The 23,415-nt window shown below is 45.7% G+C and overlaps 1 long non-coding RNA gene across 1 annotated transcript in view; it reads right to left on the bottom strand.

The window, feature by feature from the left end:
• The window catches only part of LOC138504782 (uncharacterized), a 164,834-nt gene that overhangs the window by 93,419 nt on the left and 48,000 nt on the right, over positions 1-23,415 (bottom strand). Inside the window, exon 2 of the long non-coding RNA XR_011279966.1 lies at positions 12,760-12,831. This is a non-coding gene — a long non-coding RNA (uncharacterized lncRNA). The remainder of the gene's footprint in view (positions 1-12,759; positions 12,832-23,415) is intronic.

The raw sequence follows: 23,415 nt of genomic DNA, 5'->3' as shown, positions 1-23,415 counted from the left end.
GACTAAAATAGGGTGTATAACAGAGTGTATTGTCCACCCCACATCCAATGCCCTGAATCTCCAAAGGCCCCCTGCAGGAGACAGCATGTCTTACCACCAAGACCAGGAGCTTGGAGAAATATCACACGAGATATCGGATTCGGACTCAGTGATCTTAACAGATAACGTTATAGACTTGGAGGAAAGGCTGGACCTCTCACAGGTAACAGAAAATCCACTAAGTTCTACGAACAACGAGGAGGGAAATGAGCCTTGAAAGAAGTAAAAAAATAAAGTAATCTTAAAGAAACATCAGAGAAAATCAAACCTGAAGGAACTGAAACCTAAAAAACCCAAGACAAATAACACTATAACAAATCCACCTATCTTGATGAGAAAAAAAGGGAAGGAGCAGAAGAAACTGGAAACCGAGACGAAAGGAAAACAGGTTTATAAAAAATCAACCCGATAAATAGGACAATGACAGACCAACCCTCTGTTTCACGCTTTTTTCTAGAAAAGCAAAACACAAAGGCTCAAAATTTGGGAGAATTATCGGATGCAGAAATCCTACAAGGGGCAGACATAGATCCCAAGATCCATTTACCAGGTCTGCAGGTTTTTTCATGGTCAAGTATGGCTAACGCACAAACCAAACAAAACTTGGAGAAAGACCCTGCCAAGTGGGGAGGCCGCACGAGCCACGACGGAACAAGACCAACTGCTCAGTGTGGGAGGAATTCAACAGAAGCAGACCCCCCCACAGAAGCAACAAGAGAATGCGGCAACTAATACACTGAATAGCCTGGGAGAGGGCATGACGAGGCAGCCACGTTGGTCTGAACCGCGAAACACTTTAGAACCAACTAATGTTAAGTTAACAACTCAGCCGAAGGAGAACCTGGCACAGGTAGAAACTAAAACATTAGTAGGCAAATGTGTTTCAACAGTTGAAAAACTTCGAGAGGAATTGGCACCACGATCAACTGAACGACATGATAGCATAGTGCCAGTCCTAACGAAAGAGAAAACCACTAATAAAGAGCAAACACCGTTAAGGAATCAGACAGAAGAGAATCTCAGAAGCCCAACGAATGGACTCGTATCAAGTGAAATGAGAGGTAACAAAATCCCATCCCATACTTCAGGGGAAACCCTCCCGAAAGAAGTAACACCAACGAGAAAGCAAAATGAGGAAAAGATCGCCAGTGTAATGATCGGAAAAACACCATCTCCAGAACCCCGAAAAAAGAGAATATCGGGCGAATATGAGATTAATGATATCGTCAAAGGGGGTACAAAAGGAAATAAACCACCACAACCACCGTCTACCCCACTAACAAGAAGACATTCTTTATCAAGATTCCCGGAATACCCACAAAAAGAAACCCCTACAAAAAAACGGATCTTATGGAAATAATGTCCACCTTCACTATAGCTCTGGCACCTTTTACAAAGTTATAAGAGTCACAATGACACAATCAAAGATCAGTCTTCATTACTTACAATGCTGCATACTAAAATGATGTTTTTAGAGGGCTATATTACAGCAGCACCAACGCATAAAGAGCTGTATAAATCCACCATCGGTGAACAATTTAAAGAGAACTAGGAGGCGAGAACACATCATAGCAATCAAAAAACAGAAACCACTCAAGTAGAAACAAGAAATCAAATGACACAAACAAGCTTGGAGGAGAAAGGACAAAATGAAGTATTACGCAGAGTGGAAATCCGGAGACAGAAGACAAATGACAATAACAAAAAAGAAAAGAGGAAGAGGAATCTGCAGGAGAGAGAGTCATTGGGGAAAACCTATCAGAAACACCTCTACAATCCCTAATGCAAACTGGGGGTCAAAGTAAAAAATCAGATCGAAAAACAAACTCTAATGCAGTGTGATGCAGTGGTTGTGTAGGATCAGTAGAATGTGTGCAGCAAGACCAAATGGACTATGGTATCTGCATTCTGGCAGCACTAGTGCTTGAGAACAACGTTATGTGTGTAGCTAGGCCGAAAAAAAATGTGAAGTGTAACAACTAGGAAACCTGTTAACGGCTGCGTTGTCCTGAAAGAAAAAAAATCATCAGAAATAGAATCGGATTGTAAAGTGCAGGATACACGGCAACAGTCAACACAAAACTTGAAGGGTGAGATAAACCCGGTGTTCTCCCAGATCCAGAGAGACAAATTCACCAAGAAAAGGAAAGTAATATTTGAATCTCCTGACAATAAAGATAAGAAACAGGAAGTAGATGATGAGGAAACAGAGGACGAAGTATTCCTGTCTATCTTAGCACAACGGTTAGTACCAAACAACTGCCTTCAACTTAAAGAAACGGAAGAGGGAACAAGAAAAAAACTACTAATCCACCGATTAAGAGAATTGTGATCATAGATTCAGAGGAATCCACAAACCTATTAGATATATCACAACATCAGGAGGAGGAGGGAGATAACAAAACAAGTCATATAAAGGAACATCTAGAGAAAACGCAAACTCTAAGGAACAGCTCTAGAGACATTAACCTGGACGGTGATTTGTCACCATTTATCTCGCTAGGAGATAAGATGAAAAAGATTGATAATGAAGAAAGAAAAAAACGAGACAAGACGACATGGGGGGAAAAACATACCGAAAGAGAACCAACAAATATTTATTCTAGCAAGAGACCTCAACGCCTACAGGACGAGAAAGAAAAAACAAAATCTCCTAGCGTTAATACATCTAGAAGAGCTTTCATGGACAACCAGAGTTACAAACCAGGAAGACAGCGAGAACACCAATCGAGATCGAGAAATCGAAACTCGAGCTATACATCTACCAAAAATGACAGATTAACCTATAAAGAAAAAATATAAAGCTGTAGAAGCTTTCATCTGGAAAGCATAGGAAAACCAGACGGTACTATTTTGAACAGGAAGAACATAATGACCTTGCTACAATGTATACCACCCTTAAGATCAATAGCCTCTGTGGCTATCAGGATTGTGGAATTCGCCAAGCGAGGCAAACAGGATAGCGTCTACCTACATATCCCTTCTCCGGTGGTAAGAACAATGATGGTACAAGCCACCGAAAATTTCTTGATACTGGGATACGAGCTAACAATATATAAAGGCTTAAATCAGAAACGGGAAAAAACAACACGAACATAATCCCCACCAAGACGAAGGGATGAGCAAAGGAAACACGAACATTTAAACCCGGATAGAAAAGCAGCAGTTACATCGCCAAAAAGAAAAAGAACTCGAGGTACTCATGAGAACAAAAAATCTACAGAACAAATAAGTAGTTGCAATAAAAATAGAAATGAAAAAGATCAGGAGGGGAAAACACAGAGATACAGGAGGGACTCGACATCTCCACAAAACAAATCACTTAAACCATATAAAGACCCTACGGGGCGGGCCGGTTTCCTAAAGGACCCCAATCAAAAATAAAGATCACATTCAATCCAGAAGATAACGAAAAAGAAGAACTATCATCGGCAAATCTGGAAGAAGAATGGAAGAAATTGAAAGAAGGTAAAAAATGGAGATGGATTTCCAAAGTTCTCAATCAAAGTGACTCCAGTTAGCAAACGAAGACTAGGAATTTGGAAACTCCACCAAATAAGGAAACAAGGGAGGAGATTGCATCGTTGAAATTTTCTTCCTGGAACACTAGAGGTTTCGCACATCTCCTAAAACAAAGTGACGTACATCTAGGAGATTTTGATATTCTCTGTCTTCAAGCGACATGGCTAAGAGAGCTGCCTACAATGGATGGTTATGAAGTATACCTTTCTCCAGCGACAAAAGGACTTTCAGGTAGACCGTCATCCGGCCTCCTGACAATGTTGCGTTCAAACAAAGATCTACAAGTGACAAGAGTATTAGAATCGTCACTATACTTCCAAGTGTTACTATTAACATGGGAAGGAAGAAACCAAAGATCGCCAGCTCAGAAGCCAGAGAACATCATAATAATTAATACTTATTGGAACCCTCTGGCATTAAGCGATGAACAGTTCTTAAAACACCTAAACAATATCTTCGAGAAAATTGACTTGGAATTTCAACTGAGTCACTTGATCATATGCGGAGATTTGAATTTGGAATATCCTAAACTACAACAGTGTAACCAGAATCATTCAAAAACCCCACCAAAGAAAAGGGGAATAAAATGGGACACTCTAATGAAAACAAGATCCCTAAAAAAACCTCATTTTTTTTTATTGAGGAACGCGTGCCCCAGATACCAACTTGGGAAAACGACTCTGCAGCATATATCTTGGATCATACCTTTGTTAGCCCGGAATTCTTAACATACGTCACTAATTTTAAGGTCAAGCGTACCAAGAATAGTGACCATAACTTACTTGAGTTTGAATGGAAAACCCAACAGGAACCAAGAGATCTAATGAGAACAGAGATCGAAGAATCCCGAGGCAGAATAAGATTAAAGGTAAAATCGGAAGATATAACTAATCTTACCAAAAAATAACAGAGATCGAAGAATCCCGAGGCAGAATAAGATTAAAGGTAAAATCGGAAGATATAACTAATCTTACCAAAAAATAAGTAGAAAGAAACAATAACGAAAAAGAAAAAAAAGTTGATTATGAACAATGTCTAAACATCTATAAACAAAGAGTGAATACGGTAACAAAGAAGGGAGGTGAACATATGCATAATTACGACAAGCTGTTTATAATCGAACGGAAAAAGCTAATAAAATTGCAGAGACTGGCAAAAAAAATCTAAAGATATAAAAGATGTAGAGACAGCCCAAAAAGCAAAAAAACATTGTAAACACTGGCTAAGATCGCGCAGAGCAGCAATGCTCCAAGCAGATGCGGAGCTAATGCTAAGATCAACGAATGGGCGTAACTCTAGAGATTTATGGACATTAATTAAGCAAACAACGAATACTCAGAGAAACGTAATCGATAACAACGTAGGAGAAGGTAAGTGGATCGAGCACTTCACTAATCTCTATAAAAATTCCAATAAAGAAACAAAGATCGTAAACAACAAAGTGGAAGCAAAATGGGTACTCCCAAATGACATACCTTCAATTATAACGAGAATTAAACGACTGAATACCTCTAGAGCTCCGGGGCCGGATGGCCTGACTAACGCCCATTTAAAGGAATCGCCACAAAACTGGGCACTATTTATCAGTAATGTATTTGATACCATCGTAGAAACTAAAACGATTCCGAAATCCTGGATAAAGGCTATAATAGTTCCAGTTTATAAGAACGGCCCAAGACAAAATCCAAAAAACTATAGGCCAATAGCATTATTAGACGTTATCGGGAATATATATGGTTCAACCTTGTTGGAGATGTTCGAGAAATGGGCTAATGAAAACGAACTGATGGACCCTTTTCAATCGGGCTTCGTGAGGAACGCAGGGACTCTGGTCAACATATTCTTGATTAACATCTTAAAAAGCAGAACGAAAGAAGGAAAACCGGGCGTACACATGGCCTTCATTGACCTGGTTCAAGAATTTGACCAGGTCAATAGAGAGCGCCTCTGGAGAAAATTAGAAACAAAAAAATGCCCGGGTAACATACTAGAGCAAATTAAAGCACTCTACACAGAGACATCGCTATCAATCTGCCTGAACCAACAAGGAGCGTTATCAAACCCCATAGAAACAGCAAGAGGGGTGAAGCAGGGCTGCCCGATGGCGCCGACGTTATTTAACGCCTACCGGTGGGACTTCAGAGATTCGGAAGCTGAAGTTAGATCTTACCCTCCAAAAATAGGTGGGACCACCTTGTCTTGACTACATACGCGGATGACCTAATATTAATAGATCAAACGCCGATAGGATTACAAAGGCAACTTGAAAATCTGAGTAGATATGTCGAAAAAAACAACTTAGAGATCAATAAGAGTAAAACAAAAATCATGATGCTACAAAAAAGTAACACCCCAAAAAACCCATTTACATGGCATTTAGAAGGCGCAAAGATCCAGACGGTAATGGAGTTTATATACCTGGGAGTGATACTGAGCAATAACCAAACAGAAATAAGTATGCAACATCATCTTTGGGAAAGAATGAAGAACTTAACATCCCAAGCTAAGATCATTGAAAGGAAATTCTGCCAGTACTCACTCAAACCACTTATACAATTGTATCGTACAAAAGTGATTGCATCAGTTACATATGGAGTGAAGGCCTTCTTTAACATCTCAGAAGAAATCTGGATAAAGCTGGAAAGTTACTTCTGGAGACAGCTTTTAAATCTCCCAACATCCACGCCCATGCCTTTAATAAGAAGGGAACTATGTGTACTATAATTGCAAGGCATTGTATTAAGAAACAAACTGATGATGTACAGGAAAGTGATCATGCCGGAGAGATCGAACATTTTTGATATCATCCACAGAGAAATCTCAGGATCAAACTCCGAAACTTTAAAGAATTGGCAACAGAAAAATATCCTATTACTGGAAGAAATAGGTTCCTCAGAAGAAGAGCTAATCCACAACCCAACAAAAGCTGCAACAAGAATAGAAACTTGGGATTGGATAAAGACTCTTGATACAGCGGGGTCATACAAACTAGCGGCATACGCAACACCGATTTGCAGAAAGCTAAATGGAATAAGATCTTACCTGAAGCTCTTTCCAAGTAGAAAACATCAACAAACATTTTTGAGGGCACGCCTTAACATTCTGCCGACAAATGAGATAAGGGCCATCAGAGGAACATCAGCTACTGATAACTGCCGCTTTTGTCAGGAAACGGGGTGCAAGGAAACCTTAAGGCACCTGCTCTTAAACTGCAAGGGTTTAACTGAACTGAGAACTACGCACATGCTACATCTGTTTGAAGATTCACTTTTGTATGATGAACAATATTGGTGGAAAAGCCTAATAGAGGGTGAAGGAGTAAAGGAAACAATTGCAGTGACAACATTTTTGCAAAAACATCGACTTCAGAAAAACATGAATAATGAAAACCATGAGGAAGGAAACATGAAGTAATAGCGGGGTGTGGGATCTTGGACTTGAGTGAAGTAATTTTGTAAAAGAAAATGTGAAAACATTTTTTAAATCAAAATAATAAAAAAAAAAAAATAAGTATAAGAGTATGGTGGGGGATGTAGAGTTTTTAAAGGTGATATCAGGACAGAGGAGGTGAAACTATAAGGAGGACTGAGACTGGCCTGGAAAGAGGCATAAATGGAAGCAAGAAAAGGAGCGCCAATGGCGAGAGGGAAAATGGCACAGATAGGTGAGAGAGCCGGTGATAGGGGCTTTGTCAGAGTGGTGAGTGCAAGGGATTTTGGTGATCGCGATGTAGATGATTATGGTAGGAGTTACGAGGGCGAGAGAAAGAGATATGTGTAACAGGGAAGGGTGCTGGAAGGGTGCTGGAAGTGGGTGCAAAGGGGATGATAAGAAGTGAGGAGGTTAATAAGAAAGAAGGGTATATGTGAGAGTCAAGACATAGAAGGAAGAAATAAATGATAACATGAAATGGAGAGAAGAAAGAAAGACAGGAGTGAATACAGAGGAAGTAAATACCAAGTTAGTGGGAGGAGGGAGGTGGAAATGGTAAGGGAAGACCTGAAGGTCAAGGGAATGCCTTCCAGGGATCTGCATCATTGGCTCTCGAAATGTTTTGGACTACAACTCCCACCAGCCCTAGCCAACAGAGGCATTGTGAGTGTCCCTGGCAGTCATAACCCAAAACACATGGAGAGCCAATGGCTGCAAACTCCTCACCACAATACCAAGTAAAGTCTTGAAATGCTTTCACCGATGTGATAGTCACGTGAGGCGCATGATGGCGTGGGCGAAAGAGACCACGTGAGGGGGATAAATAAATGAGAGCGAGAAGGCTCTTCCCAGTGCCTGGCCCCATGAGGAAATGCAAATACCAAGCCACGTGACACTGCTGCAGACCACAGGCCGCTGACAGGAGGCAGTCATAGCCCAGAACTAGCCTCCCATGCCCACATCATCAACCCATAAGTGAACATCCACCCTGCAGTGCCACAGGGGAGCCCCGTATCAACCCATGACCCCTAAGCTCACACCATAAACCAGAAGGCAGAGCACTCACCCTGCAGGACCACAGAGGACAGTGCATTGCCAGCACGGGTGCAGAACAACACTCCACTGCCAAACACGGCCCAGTATGCAGAGGGTCAGCCCTGACACCAATAGTGAAACGCCCTAGCAAGAGCATGCACGACCCCGTCAGCTGCGCAAGGCCACAACATGGCAGAAGACCCAGCTGCGAAACCAGCCAGGCCGCAGAATCACAACCCCAACACCAGCACGTGGTTAGACACCAAGCAGGGCAGGTTTGTGAAGCTATTTGAGCCTTTTGGTCCCCGTGCAAATTCAAACTGAGCCTAAAGGCACGCAAGATTACTGCCGAGGAGAAGAAAAAGACGCTACTCATGCTCCACCTCGGTACAATGGCGCTGAGACTCTTCAACGCACTCCCGAATCGAGGCACAGAAGACGACTATGAGACTGCAAAAGCTGTCCTCACAAGAAAATTCCCAACTAAGCCCGGATTTCGAACGCTTCAAAATGAGCCAGGCCAGACAACGCCCACAGGAAAGCATTGACGACTTCCATGGTCGGCTGCAAGAGATGGCCATTGGCTGTGGCCTCCATGATGTCGAATTTGCAGTCAGACAGCAGGTCATACATGGCCTCTCCTCTGAGAAGCTTCGGAGAACCATCCTATCGGAGACACTCACTATAGGGCAACAACGGGAGAGGACAAATGAGCATGTGGCAGAAATGGATCAGATGATCAGTCGCCTGCCACTGGACACGGAAACACCACACAATAGCATGGCCACTATCAATGCACTGCAGCAGAACCGACCCCAACAAGGGCAGACAACAAGCAACCCCAGAGAATGTCTATGGTGCGGCGGCCAACAACATAAAGGGGATCCCTGCTCAGCATACGGTCCCACGTGTTATAAGTGTGGGAAAGTCAACCACTGTGCATCAGTATGCCTAAACTCCCAGAGAACCAAGGAACACTCACCCCAGAGAAAATCCGAGGACTGGAAGGGTGACCCAAGGTCCAGCAATGTACAACCCTCTGCTCAAGGCAACCTGACCACCACCAGCAGAGACAGCCCGACCGGACCCGAGACTCGCGATGAGGACGTGCCCGGGCAGTCGAAGGGGAAGACGCCGACAACAGCAGCAATGTCGATCAGTTGGGCAGAGAATAATCCTCAGACTGCACAAACTGCTACTGTGATTGAAGAAGAGAGAACTCCCATATGATCTCAGCGGTCAAGCCGGCCCACGGCAAACAACCCCACAACAGCAAATCACACTGCAGTTGCACAGTAAAAGTCAGAGACATCCCGGTGAAGATGATGATTGACACTAGCGCCACAGTGAATGTCATGCCGACCACAAGGTTTGACAAGCTCAACCCCAGACCAACACTGCGGTGAAGAACCATCCAGCAAAAAGCTCCTGCCATTCATAGGGTATTTCTAAACCACACTCACACACAACGGGAAGAGCTCCAAATCTTGCATCTACGTAGTCGACGCAGGAATCGCGACACTGCTCAGCTGCCCAACCGCAGAAAGACTACAACTAATACTGTTCACATTCGCAATCCACTCCAGAGAAATCGACCACCTGCTGGCCAAACACAGGAAGTTGCTTCAAGGCACTGGAAGCCTAAAAGGGAGGACGGTAAAACTTAACATCGACCCCACGGTAGAACCGAGGGCTGTCCAGCACTGAAGGGATCCCTTCCAAATGAGGGCATCAGTGGAGGCAGAACTGAACAAACCCAAGGAACTCAGAATAATTGAAAAGACCACAGGACCCACACCCTGGATGTCCCCCATGGTCATGACAGCGAAACCTAAACAGCCTCAAGCGGTACGATTATGTATCGATATGCGCCTGCCCAATGTGGCAATAGGGCGAGAAAGGCACATTACCCCAACAGTGGGCGAATTAATCGTGGACCTAACCGGAGCCACCGTTTTCAGCAAGCTGGACTTAAGATCAGAGTATCACCAGATGCGTCTGGCAAAGGACTCAAGGTACATCACAACCTTCTCGTTGCACCTTGGACTGAGGAGATACCGCCGGCTCAACTTTGGAATCTCCTCCGCAGCGGAGGTATTGCAACACGAAATAAGGAAAGTTCTCCAAGACCTCCCAGGAATCACCAATGTCAGTGACAACATCCTAGTTTACGGCAAAACAGAGGTGGAGCTCAACAGCCGCCTAGCAGCAAAATGATAGTGACTAGAAGAGTCGGTGTTGACCCTCCATGAAGAAAAATGTGAATTTGGAAGGTCCACGCTAAGCTTTTTTGGATATGTCGTCAATGAAAAACGAGTGTCCCTAGGTCCAGCAAAGGTGGCAGACATCAAAAATGCCCAAGCTCCCACTAACGCAACAGAAGTCTGCAGTTTTCTGGGTATGGCAATGTACTGCAGGCGATTCATCCCCGATCTTGCCACAATTGCCAATCCACTACGAGAACTCACAAAAGCAAAGTTGACATGGGAATGGGAAGACACCAAGGAAACAGCATTCCAAAAGATCAAAGACTCCCTATCCAGCAACGACACCATGGCCTTTTTTGACATGTCACGGAGGACGGAACTACTAGTGGATGCCAGCCTGGTTGGTCTTGGAGCTGTTTGCACACAAACTGACCGAGGGGGAACCGTGCGTCCTGTTGCCTTCGCCAGCAGAGCCCTCTCTCCCACGGAGAGAAACTATGCCCATATAGAAAAAGATGCAATTGCCATCAAATGGGGCTGCAGACACTTTCACGTAGACAACCCGGGCCACCCCGTAAAGGTGCTAACAGACCACAAAACCCAGGTCCCAATATTCAAGGGGTCAGCACCGCATCCACCAGCCAGGATCGAACGCTGTATGCTCCAGTTACAGCAGTTCGATCTTTAGGTACAATGCAGAGCAGGAGCCGACAAACCCGCAGCTCTTTAAGAAGAGCACTCTGCAGTCTTTACCCTATAAGATAGGTTCAACCCTAAGTTGATAATTCTAAAGATTGGGCCTTGCTTCTGCATCACTTGTGCACCTCACAGTAGAGGAGCGGGTTGGGCGGAAGCCTTGCAATTTTGGTTTCTGCATTCTAGTTTTTCAGCAATAAATCCACTGAAAAAGTTCAAAAGAACTTCTAATGCTATGTTGTGGTTTGGTGGAGGTACACCGTTGGTATTGGAAGATCCAGTCTGTTTCCCGTGGCCGAGGTTCACTTCAGATTGACAATTTTCACTTTGGGTGTCTTCAGGGGTAATGTAATTAATTGGACCCCTGGAATGGTTGCCTGTATGTTCAATGCCCAGTTCTCTTGTGTCCGTTTCATGTTTCATGTCCTGCCTTCTTTCGCTGGTCAAGTACATCAAGTTCCAGATAGAGCTTCTCAGTCAAGGAGAGTCTTGACCGGTTCAGGAAGGTCCTCATGATTTGTCATTGGCTTAGTGAATTGCTCAATGCTTCAAGATTCATCCTCAGTTGCGACCAAGTAATGGGGCAAGCTCTTCAATGTTAAGGAGTACTATGACTAGAGAGCGATTCCATGCCGCAATCAGAGGGGTTGCCTCCACTCAAACCTTGGGGCGACCACCCAATTAGTTGGGTTGCTGCATTTAACTTCTGCAGACTTTTTTCTAGGCTTTCTCCCAGGTGTGGATTTATGATTGAACCAGACACCAATCATACAATGAAATATAAATGGAGGACATCCGGCAATATTCATATAGAATCTGAAAAATACTACCAATAAACCGTGGAACCCTCTCAGTTAGCTATGACACTCACTCAGAGAAACAGGGGACCTGGTGTACTTTTATACTGAGAGGCGTTTGGATCTCTCAGAGGTCTGACAGTGTGTCTGCTTGGCATTCGTGCCAGCTGTGTGGAGGCCCTATTGGTGGACTATCCTATACTACAGGATAGTGGACTTGGAAAAGGTACAGGGTGGATCTCTGGGGGTCCTGCATTGTGGCCCACTTGCTTAGCAGGGGACGGTCACATAGGAACTACAACCTCCAGAATACTTTGCGGACAGGATCAGAGTGGGACCCTAGAAGCACAGAGGGCCCAGCTACAACCGCCCCAACCCCCATGTACACCGCCCACCATTTACAACTCACCCGCATGAAAACGAATGCCTGCCTCTTCAAGACAAACGCGTAACATTATTTACCTAAAGCCGCAAGAAGTACTTAGGAATCCTAATGGGCAGCTCTCCCATGGAGGTACCTGAGGTTTGCAAGGTTGATGCCACGTCTATGAACCTCCAGAGTGGGAGAACACTGCATTTCGGATGTTGCAGGATCCACTGACCCGCTACTAGGGTCGATGACCCCATAGAAGTAAAAACCCAGAAAACAGGCCAGGTAAACCGGATCCTATCTTCTCACTTAACCAGCAGGTGAGCTCTATAGAAAGAATGCAAACCTAACTGGATGCAAGCCCATTAAACACAGGAGGACAAAATACAGACATGAGGTAGTCAAAAGGCTACAGAGCAGCTTAGTCAAAGCCAAGATGGTCACCACACCTCCTATAGCTTCTACCTCACTATAAAACTGTTACCATTTCAGACATGTTTTCATGCCGAAATAGGTCGCACTTCAGTTGATTAGAATTCCTCGAAAGTACACTCAAATGCACTTATTAGAGGTATATAAGAGCATCACTAAGAAATAGTAGATAGAAACCCCATTTGTAATTCATAAGCAATCCAAATAAATATCCACAAACATTGTTTACCTGGTGCAGGAGTCTGCCTTTCCGGGGAATTGTGGCATACAACGTGGCTACAAACAAATTCCATCACAAAATCTGAAAAAAGAAAGATACATTTTGAATTTGTATTTTTTGTTCACTTGAAGAGATTTCTTTCTTTAAGGTTGCACACAGGTCCCTGAACACCTTAACTACACCAGAATAAAATGGTAACATGAGATGAGGAAGCCCTGTGCCTAGTGGAACAAGGTCATATATGGGAACACAAAAAGTCCTGGGATTGTGGGTATCAGAGCACTGAGCTAGGAGGTTTTTGGTGTTGAGGAAGATAGCAGGCCTAAGGTCAAGGGGTAGGACATTCCAGGACTGCGGGGATGCAAGTGTAAATGACCAGAACTGGAAGCTGAGCATGAGGCAGTGAGAATGACAGGCTTAGGCGCAGAGAGTGGTGCAAAGGAAAACGGCTTGGGCCAGCTAGAGGGAGTAGGCCATGGGTCTACAACCTTTGATTCTCCAGATGTTTTGGACTACAACTGCCACCAGCCCTTGCCTACAGTCAATGGTAAGGGATAATGGGAGTCATAGTCTAAGACGTCTGGAGAGCCTCGGGTTGCAGACTGGTGGGTTAGGCCATGTAAAAATATGGGTGAGGAATTTGATGAGTACTCGGATGGCCATTGCAAGCCCGACTGGCTGTAGTTGCTAGTTGGATGTGGAAGTTAAATGGAGAGTGGGCACTTAAGTGACTAACTGTATCAAAGGGCTGGAAGGAGTAAAAGGGGAGGCTAGGAGAGCATTGCTACAGCGATTGAGTTTTGATCAGGGTTTTCGTTGAGGGGAGGGATATAAGAGGTCAGATATTGGGGATGTGGAGAGGGTTGAGGTGGGCTACAATGGTGTCTCGGTGATGAATGAGGAAAGGTACACAACACTGTTGAAATGGACTTGAAGAATCTGAGCAGATAGGATATGTGTTCTAATTGTCGGGGAAATTAAATAGGGCAGAGGTTTTGAGTCCTGTGGATGAGGTTTAGTAAATTTAAAGTCTTGGGACTATGACACATGTTCCCAGAATTGTATTTTTTTTTTAACTTGTCTTTATTATTTTCCAGTGATCAACGTACATCAAACTTTGTACCAACAGTTCACCCCAACCTCACCCTCCCCCCAGCCCCCTGGGGAGACATGAGATTTGATTCGGGGATTAATCTATGCATTAAAAATGTCCGCGACCTTAATGTTGTGGGGGCACCATTGTTCCATAAAGTCTGACTGGAGGTGTTCCAAGACACCGCCCCATTCTTTGGCGAACTTGTCCTTTGTGCCTTGGATTGAGTGAGTGACTTTTTCCATTGCTAGCTGCGCCCAGACTTTTTGAAGCCACGTAAATATCAGCGGTGTGTCTTTCTTTTTCCAATTCTGGGCTATTGTTGTCCAAGCCGCAATGAGGAGTCCCACAAAGCTTCTCCATTGTGCTTTTGTGTATCTTCCTGTCGTGCCATCTCTCATTCCGCACATCCATACGCCCTCACCTAGTTGCCCCACATCCGGGAACATCTTGCCCATTTCTCCCTTAACTTCTTCCCAGAACGGCACTATTCCCTTACAGGCCCACCAGATGTGTTTCCACGTCCCCACCTCTCCACATTCCCTCCAGCAGAGGTTAGATGTTTTTGGGAACATAGTATGTAGTCTCTCAGGCGTGTAGTGCAACTGAGTCACTATTTTAATCCACATTTCTCTCATTTGCGCAGATCTTGTCATTTTGGGGATCAGAGCCCATATGTCCTCCCACTGCTTTCTCGTTAGTTCCACTCCCAGCGTTCTGTCCCATTTGCTCATGTATGGCCATTTAATCTCTTCATCTTGTGTGTTTATAAAGGAGTATAAAGTCGATATCCATTTCTTTGCCCCTGAATTGGTTGTAATGTGTTTCTCAAATGGGGTTAGGGTTCTCGTTGCCGCCTTCGCGATTTCGGGAGTTTTTAGCCAGTGCTAAAGTTGTTCATATTTATATCTATCCCGTGTGGTTCTTGTTGGGGTGTGAGGCATGATTCGTATGGTCTAATTTCATGGTTGATAAACATTTCCCCAATTTTCGTTATACCCGCCTCCTCCCAGTTGTCAAATGTACCCTGCTCCATCCCTGGCGGAAACTGCAGGTTCCTACTTATGGGGGTGAATGGGCCTAGGGTGGTGGTCATTACGCCCTTTCGTGTTTGGGTTTCCCACGCCTCCTTAGTCGTGCTCAATATTTCGCTGATCCCTATGTTGGGGTGTCTATGCTGTTTCTGTTTCCAGAGTAGTTCCACTAGTGGGGTTCTAGCCACTGCCCTATCTTGTGCTGCCCATATTGGTTGTGGGTCTTCACCCAGCCACTCCCGAAGCACCTTTAGTTTGGCCGCTTGGTAGTATTTTTGAAAATGGGGAAGCGCCATCCCTCCCTCCCTAGTTGACGAGGTTAAGACCGCCCTGGACATTCTTGGAGTTTTCCCATTCCACACAAAGGTTGAGATTACCCTCAGGAGTGATCCGAAGAATGAGCGGGAATCCCTACCAGAAGGGCTTGGAAATAGTATAGAAGCCTTGGGAGAATAGTCATCTTTACCGCCTGAATCCTACCCCACCATGAGATCCGCAAGGGGTTCCATCTTCCTAAATCTCTTCGAATGCTAGTCAGTAGCTGCGGATAGTTTTTACTGTATAGTTGTTTCACCTTGTGTGCAAGTGTAATTCCCAGGTATTTAATACCCTCTGCTGCTATCTAGAGATTGAGTGCCTTTGCTTCTCTCTTTATCTCATCCCCGTCTCCCGCCAGTATTAGTATTTCTGACTTGTTCCTATTAATTTTTAGCCCCGAGATGGCCCCGAAGACTTCTAGCTCTCCAACTGCTGCAGCCAACGTTCGGCCCGGCTCCTCTAATGCTAACAGCAAATCGTCCGCATATGCGGTTACCTTATGTTGCATGCCTGCCATCTCTATCCCCTTAATTAGCGTGACTTCCCTTATTTTCATCAGTAGGGGCTCTAGAAAAATAGCGTATAATAAAGGAGAGAGTGGGCACCCCTGTTTTGTTCCTCGTGATATGTATACCATTTCAGTTACCTCCCCATTGATGGCCACTCTGCATGTAGGGGCGTTGTAGTTTGCTCCGATTCTGGCAATAAAGTGCTCCCAAATCCCATAAATTGCAGTGTCTTAAATAACATGGACCATTCAACTCGGTCGAATGCTTTTTCTGCATCTAGTGCCAGGAGAATTGCTGGGGTTTGCTTTACACCTATCTTTTCCACCAAATGGATGATCCTTCTAAGGTTGTTGTGTGTTTGTCTTCCTGGGATAAAGCCCGATTGGTCTAAATGAATTAACTTAGGGAGAAGCGGGGAAAGCCTAGCTGCTAATATCTTAGTATATATTTTGGCATCTATATTAATCAGTGAGATTGGTCTATATGAAGCCGGGCATGTTGGGTCCTTCCCTGGTTTGTGAAATACCAGGACCTTCGCTTCATTCATGGTGGGGGTCACATTGCCACATTCTTTAAAGGAGTTTAATAGTCTGGTTAGAACCGGGATCAGCTGATCCGCATATTTTTCATAAAATGGGGCCGTATAGCCATCCGGGCGTGGGCCTTTATGCTTTGGGAGTTTGCTTATTGCTTTTCTAACTTCTTCCATTATGGGGTCCTCTAAGGCCTGCCTGTCTGCCATTGAGATTTGCGGGAATGTGAGGGATTTCGGATATATGTCCTGTGCGTCCGGGTGGTCAGTGGAATACAGTTTCTGGTAGTATTCTCTGAACACTTCCCCTATGTCTTGTGTGCGTGTGAGATGCTCCCCTTTCGTGTCCATGATGCTTTTGATTGTTATGTCTTTCTGTTTGGCACGGAGTTGTCTCGCCAGCAGCCTATCTGCTTTTTTGGCTTTTATGTATTACCTTTGTCTTAGGTGCAGCAGGCTCCTTTCCGCACCCTTTGAGCGCAGCAGCTCTAGTTGGCCTTGAGTGTGTCTGAGTGTCCTCTTAAGTTCCTTGGTGGGTTGTGTCAGAATTTTCCCTTGCAACTCAGTTATTGACCTTTCCAGTTCTTTTTCCCACCCAAACCTCTGTTTCTCCCTCGTAATTTTCAATGCCATTAGTTTCCCTCGGATCACCACTTTAAATGCCTCGCAAACTGTGGAGATTGATACTTCCCCTGTGTCATTTTCCATGAAGTATTCTTCTATCATTTTCCTTATGGTTTCCCCCGTGACCGGGTCCTGGATTATGTCCTCCGCCAATCTCCACCTCCACAGACCTCTAGATTTCCCCTGAAGTTTCATATCGAGCCACAAGGGTGCATGATCTGAGAGTGCAATTGCCCCCTTTTCCACCGCCAGGATTTAGCCCATGAGCGCCACTGATACCCATAAGTAGTCAATTTGTGACATAGAGTTGTGCACATGTGAGAAGTATGTGAACCCACTTTGGTCCCCCTTGAGTTCCCTCCATACATCATTCAGGGCCAGCTGGTCCATTTGTTGCTTGAGACGTTTTGATGGAGACGTCACATGGCTATGTGCCCCTCCAGTACTTCTGTCCCCATATTCAGATCTCCTCCCAAGATGACCTCCCCCCTTGCAAAGGATTCTAGTTTTTCCAGGGTGTCTCTTAGAAAGCCGTCCTGTCCCACATTGGGCGCTTATACTGACGCAAGGGTGATCCTCTGCCCCTCCAGCACCACATTAGCAAACGCATACCTTCCCCCCTTATCTGTGATGGAGTCCTCCATTATGGCGTCCCTTCCGGTCCTCACTGCTATGAGGACCCCCGCCCTTTTTCCTGTGGCATTCGCCTGGGCCCAGATTGTATATCCCCTTACCCGTGTTTTTAGTTTGTCTTTAGCTCTGATATGCGTTTCTTGGAGGAGCAGGAGGTCCACCCCTTCCCTTTCGAGTAACTTCTTCAGTTTCACCTTTTTTGTTGGGTGATTCATCCCCTTTATGCTATAAGTCACAATGCGGATCTTCCCCATTTAATAAGGCACAAGTTCAGAGTATGTGAAATCCCTTCCTTCGCTGCTGCTCTCTGTCTGTTGTCCCCGTCCCCAATTCCCTTCCCCCAGAACTCCCCCCCAACTGGTAACAAAAAAACAAACTTGTTGCCCCCGAGTAGGGCGAGGGTTCCTACTGATGCTGGGGCGTTGCGCCCGTAGCTCCCTGCCCTCCTTCCTCTCGGGGGATATGTGTGTGGGGGATCCTAAACCCCACATTAGTGTCTTATTTTACCCGATTCCAAGCCGGTGGGTCCATCCCGGACCGCCTTCTCCAGCTCTTGTGCAGCTGCTCTTGTTCTCTCCCTCCCCCTCACCGGAGTTTAGTGTAATGTCGCATTGGGTGACCTCGGCTCTCTCGTCTTTTCCTCCTATCATGGCAGCTTCCTACGGCTTTCTCTTCCCGTGGCTGGCCTTTTTTGCTTGATCGTTTCCCATCCTTTAGGTCTTCTCCTTTGCTCCCCACTGACTGTTGCTTGATCTCCATCCTCGGTATCGCCCTGTAGGCCCATTATGCTGAGGCCTTCTTCCCAAGTGGTTGCTCTCCTCTGTTTCACTTCCCATGTAAACGGCAGCCCAAATGGGTATATCCATTTTTATCGAATTTCTTTCGCCAGCAGGGCCTTGACTAGTGGGGCCATCGCTCTTCTCTTTTGCAGTGTTATCAGTGCCAGATCTTGGTACAGTTGGATTTCCTGTCCATTCATTCTAATGTGATCCATTTCTCTGGCCTTCCTCAGAATTTGTTCTTTTTGCGGATAGGAGGAAAGCGCCACCAGAACGTCCTGTGGCCTCTCCCCCGGTGCTCGCAATCTTTTTGGGCCGACCCTGAGGACCCTGTCGACTCCGATAGTATCTGGCTCTGCAGCATCCAGGATATCACTGAACACCTCCTTCAATGCCGACAGAAGATCTCTGTCCAGTACTGTTTCCGCCATGTTTTTGATGCGAATATTAGAGCGTCTGGAGCGATTCTCCAAATCCTCGCACTGTAACTCAAGGTTATGGGTGAGTCTCACCAAATGTTCCTGGGTTTCGCTAGCCTGTTGCGTTTCCTCCTCTATCCCCTGGACTGTTCTTTCCAATGTCTCTGTTCTCTCCTCCAGTTTCGCCACATCGACCCTCAGGTCTTGGACCGCCTGTTTCATGTCATTTTTCATCGTCGTGAACTGTCCCTGTACGGAAGACATGAATTTTTCCTGGAGTTCGTGGAACCATGTTTGCATGTCCTCCCTAGAGGGTGAGTGATGGGGGATCGCCTGTGCCATTCTTTCGTCTTGTTGGTTGTCCTGCGGCTTCCCTTTGGCTTGCTGCGCGGTGTCCGTGGACCACAGTTGAAGGATGTTTGCGTCTTGCCTCGTGGGTTGAGGGGTCTGTTGGGCAGCGATGTTTTTGCTTTTTGCCCTTGACATGGTATGATTGTGTCCTGGAATATGCAAGGGCCGCTGTGTTTCCCCCTTGAGCTCTGTGCTATTCCCCCCTGGCGCTTGTGGGGCCGTCCTCCTGGGTCGCCTGTTGGGGTCGGCTTGGTGTAACCTTCTTGTGGGGATGAGTTCCCCTTCCCAGTAGGATTTCTTATCTTGGTCTCAGGGGGCGGGTGGGCACCCACTGGTCCCGTCTTTCTGTTGGACTCTCCCTTCTCTCTGTATCCGTATCCGTTCCCCCTCCTATTGAGCCCCGTTGGGCGTCTTTATTGCCGCCTGTGAGTTCGTATCCCTCTGCTCCACCACCTTGTACAGTCACTGCCCACCTTCCCTTGGGAAGTGTTTTAATTTGCTGCTATATGTGGGGACACCGGGGGTGATCACTTACTTTGTTTGGGGCTTGGGCCCCGCTTTACTCCGCCTCACCCCTCCGCTCTCCTCCGTGGAGCCGTGTCTAGTCAGGCCCGGAGCCCGCAGCGTTCTCTCTTCTGTTCTTGGTGCCCCCGGTGTACAGGACGGCAGTTATGACGCGCTCCCCCTCGGCAGGAGCGTCCTCGGCTGCACCCCCTTGATCCTTGGGGCTCCTGCGACTGCCGCCGCCCCGCGCCGCGTCAGAAGCTCTGCGGCAGGGGAATCTGGTACAGTGTGTCCTCGATGTAGTCGGGGGAGGGGCCGGAATGACCACTCCGTCGTCCCCGGTCGCTGCTGTATGCGACCCGATCCCTTCTGGGGTTGCGCTGTCTCAGCTTGGCACCCGTGGGGGGGAGGGTGTTCGCCCCCACCGCTCCGTCGCTTCGGTAGAAGTCCGCCCTCCCGCTCCTCACTGGTTAAGCCGCCGGGTCGGCGACGGGAATCGCCCGATGGGGGAGGGGCGGTCGCCGCAGAGCACTCGTCCTCTGCTATCTTGGCGCCCCACCGTAGAGCACCCGGTGTCTAGGGCCTGCGGGCGACGCTGGGGGGGGGGGAGATCCTCTCGATAGCCACTCCAATTATGCTGCGAATTGTGCTAATTTTGGCGGCCCAGGACGAGCGCGGCTTAGACACGACTCGTCTCCACGGCGGCCATCTTGGAATCCAGAATTGTATTTTTGTGTGCTGTTCTTTTGTCAGAAATACACAGTAAACATTTAATGGGCAGCACGAGTGGGAAGCACAAAGAGCTTTGCACAAGAATGCGCTTATTAAGAAAGTAATGTTTATTTAATCAACAACAAAACTGAAGATAGTTTCTTCACCAAAGGATCATGAGCAAAGGAAACGTCTTTTACAAAGTTGCTGGCTGTGGCCTGTCCTGGCTTCACTCCAAAGTCCAGTCAAACACACTGGTCTTTCCCTTCAAGTGGAAGATTTTCAGGGTTTCTAAGCATAATGCTAGCAAAATGATACTTACTTGATAAATTCTAAAAGTTTCTTCTAGAAGTTGGAGGTAGGCATGGATATTTTCCAGCATCTGTACTCTCTCTCGTGATTCTAGGGATATATTTGGTGGTGGCCTCGTACCCAACCAAGTACCTGTTCTAGGGTTCTTGTCACAAACTCTCCACTCCAACAAACCCCATAAATATTATCCTTGTCCCTCTCAGAGGTTCACCGTCGCGTAACTCCTCCCATCCAGTGCCATCTTAAGCACTTTTGGGGCCCCGGGCAAGGACCCCTTTGGGCCCCTCCTTCATCAAATCAAAGAAATTAAGGGATCCAGAATATCTGGTCAGGACCCCCCCTCATCGCAATCACAACACATAGCTTGACATGTTGCCTCGCAATGATTAAAAAAGCCAACGGTATTCCCTTTCAGTCCCTTTACCCTCTTCTTTCTGGCTGTAATAAGAATGCTAAATAAGTAGCATTTTAAGGCCAACATCAGCAGTCCACGACACGGCTACTTGCATTCTAGCATAGATAGAGGCCATTTCTCATCATTAGCAGTCACAAGGAAGTTACACCAGTCATAGTATAAATTCAGTACGACTCAGATTAGCTCCCTCACAGAATGCAAAAGTGCTCAATGAGACCAATGGGAAGCAGGGAGAAAGGTGCACCTACCATAGCATAGATAGCGGATGAAGGTTGGAGGCTACCAGGAAGGTGCAAGTGGCTGTGGTGTGCAATATGTCAATGCTCCCTATTATTATAGAGGAAGCAACACTATATCCAGTGAAACCATGAGTGGAGCTGTTTTGAAGATCATAAACTGAGAACAAAATCACTCTGAAGGATGACAATTGTGAATGATTTAGGGACTGGCAATGTTGACAGATTACGCAATACAAGATTGAATAAAATGGTCAGGATTACACATTAGTTAAAAGGAGATGCTGGGATTTGCGCCCACTCTGCAATTTCTGCACTTTACCAGTTGCTTTTCTAGTATGTACCATGAAGTAAAATAATCCCATTTTATAGATCTCACTTGGAAAGTGGACAAATCACATTTTAAAAACAAAATGTTATAGAAGCTTATTATGCAAAATGGGAACGATTCTAGCTTCATTATCTCCATCATCAAGGGAAGTATATAAGTGCCAACATACTAATGGATATGAACCTTAGAGATTACGTCTGGGTTTCTGCTCTGTATTTTAAAGCTTTAAATTGGCCCAAAACACAGGCTTTTGAAACTGTTCTTTATAAACATGCAAAAAAACCTTTCAGATTATTTATTTATGGGTCACTTGTTTGGCGCTTATACAATTAGCAAAACTGTTTTGAAGTGCCCACAGGGAAAACAGGGTGGGCACATGGGAAGGGTGACAATGAATTACATCAAGGATAAATAATTAAGTTAATAGTGCAAACAATAATGAGAATAAAGGGAAGGGGAGATGAACCTACTATGCCTTGTGAGTGTTCAGAAAGTGCAAGTGCAGAGGGGGAAGGGGTGAGGGAAAGGTGCTTTGATGCTCATGGAGAAGTGCTCAGGGTAAGTGCTAAGAGGAGAAGAACGTAAGTGCAACCACCCATAGGTAGGGTGAGCCCAAGTAAGTGCAGCAGAAAGACAGCAGCTGGGATGAGAGATGTGGGGGGTCAAGGCCCCAAGGACACATATGGGCCCTGCACATCAGTCACGCTGCTGTAAGATTAGCAGGGAGGAGAAGGAAGAGGTAAAGAGAAAGGTCTTGTGGATTTTTTGTAACTTAAGGAGGTCATGCTCAAGAAGCAGAGGGAGAGGGAGGCTGTTCCACAGGAGGGAGCCAGCCGAGGAAAGTGATCGGCCACCAGCTCTCTGTTTTAGCAAAACGCTTAACACGCAGGGAGTTGGTGCCAGAGGAAAGGAGCAAACAATTTTTTGTGCCAAATAAGCAGACCTTAAAATATTTATTTTTTTTAAATACTTTTATTGGTTTAAAAAATCAAACCTTTAAAATATGACACAATTCTAAACAAAACATTTAACATCTTAATGTTGGTATCACTCCTCTACTTATGCCCCTGAGATGATCATCTCTTCTACCTTACACGAGTAGTGTACGGACCTTTCTCCAAGGTGTTTATCTCATAGGTCAGTCCACACTTGTTATACTTTCGTTTTGAAGAATCGGGGATCAGACACTTGAGTTTTTAGATAACCTCTCCTCGATTACAGCCAGGAAAGAGGTCAGGGGCATAATTAGTTTCCAATCCGATCCATTCCACATTTTCTGCCACCACTCGTCCGCGTGCAGTGTTTGATGGTTTGCGTACCACTGTCCCAGATGAACAGATCTTTCATTTTTTAAAGAGTGGCAAAATAACACCAGGTGCTTAAGGGATTCCGGCTCCTTAAGGCAGATATGACAAATGGGATTTGGATCAATGTCGTCTGCTCGCAGTCTGATGCGGTCCTTCGTCTTGAATGAATTCAGCCTAAATAACAAGAATAGTCGACGTGCCTTCGAGTTTGGAAAACAAATCATATAAGGCTGCAGTACGTTGTAGCTTTTGGCTTCAGCGGGCGCATCTTTCATCGCGCTGGCAGCTTGGCGTTCACTACCTGTGTCAATCCAGTCAGCGCGCCAGATCTTCACTTTAGCTGCTGTCGGGTTTACGTGCAGGGCTTGTAAACTAATGTTGTTGATGGTTAATAAATCTTCACCTCGTTTTACCCATTGGGACAAAATGTCGGAGCCGCCACTGCACGCATTATGCAGGATCTTGAATTGTAGGATTCCCTCTTCAGTTTTGGATTTCCGGAACAACGATAGTTGGTTCCAGCAGACCCTCGCATGCAATGAGACAAGCGCAAGTTC

This window comes from Ambystoma mexicanum, chromosome 11 (genome assembly GCF_040938575.1).
Source record: "Ambystoma mexicanum isolate Mex_15411 chromosome 11, UKY_AmexF1_1, whole genome shotgun sequence".
Classification (NCBI taxonomy): domain Eukaryota; kingdom Metazoa; phylum Chordata; class Amphibia; order Caudata; family Ambystomatidae; genus Ambystoma; species Ambystoma mexicanum.
The sequence above is the reverse complement of the archived record's forward strand: the minus strand, read 5'-3'. Positions and strand labels throughout refer to the sequence as shown.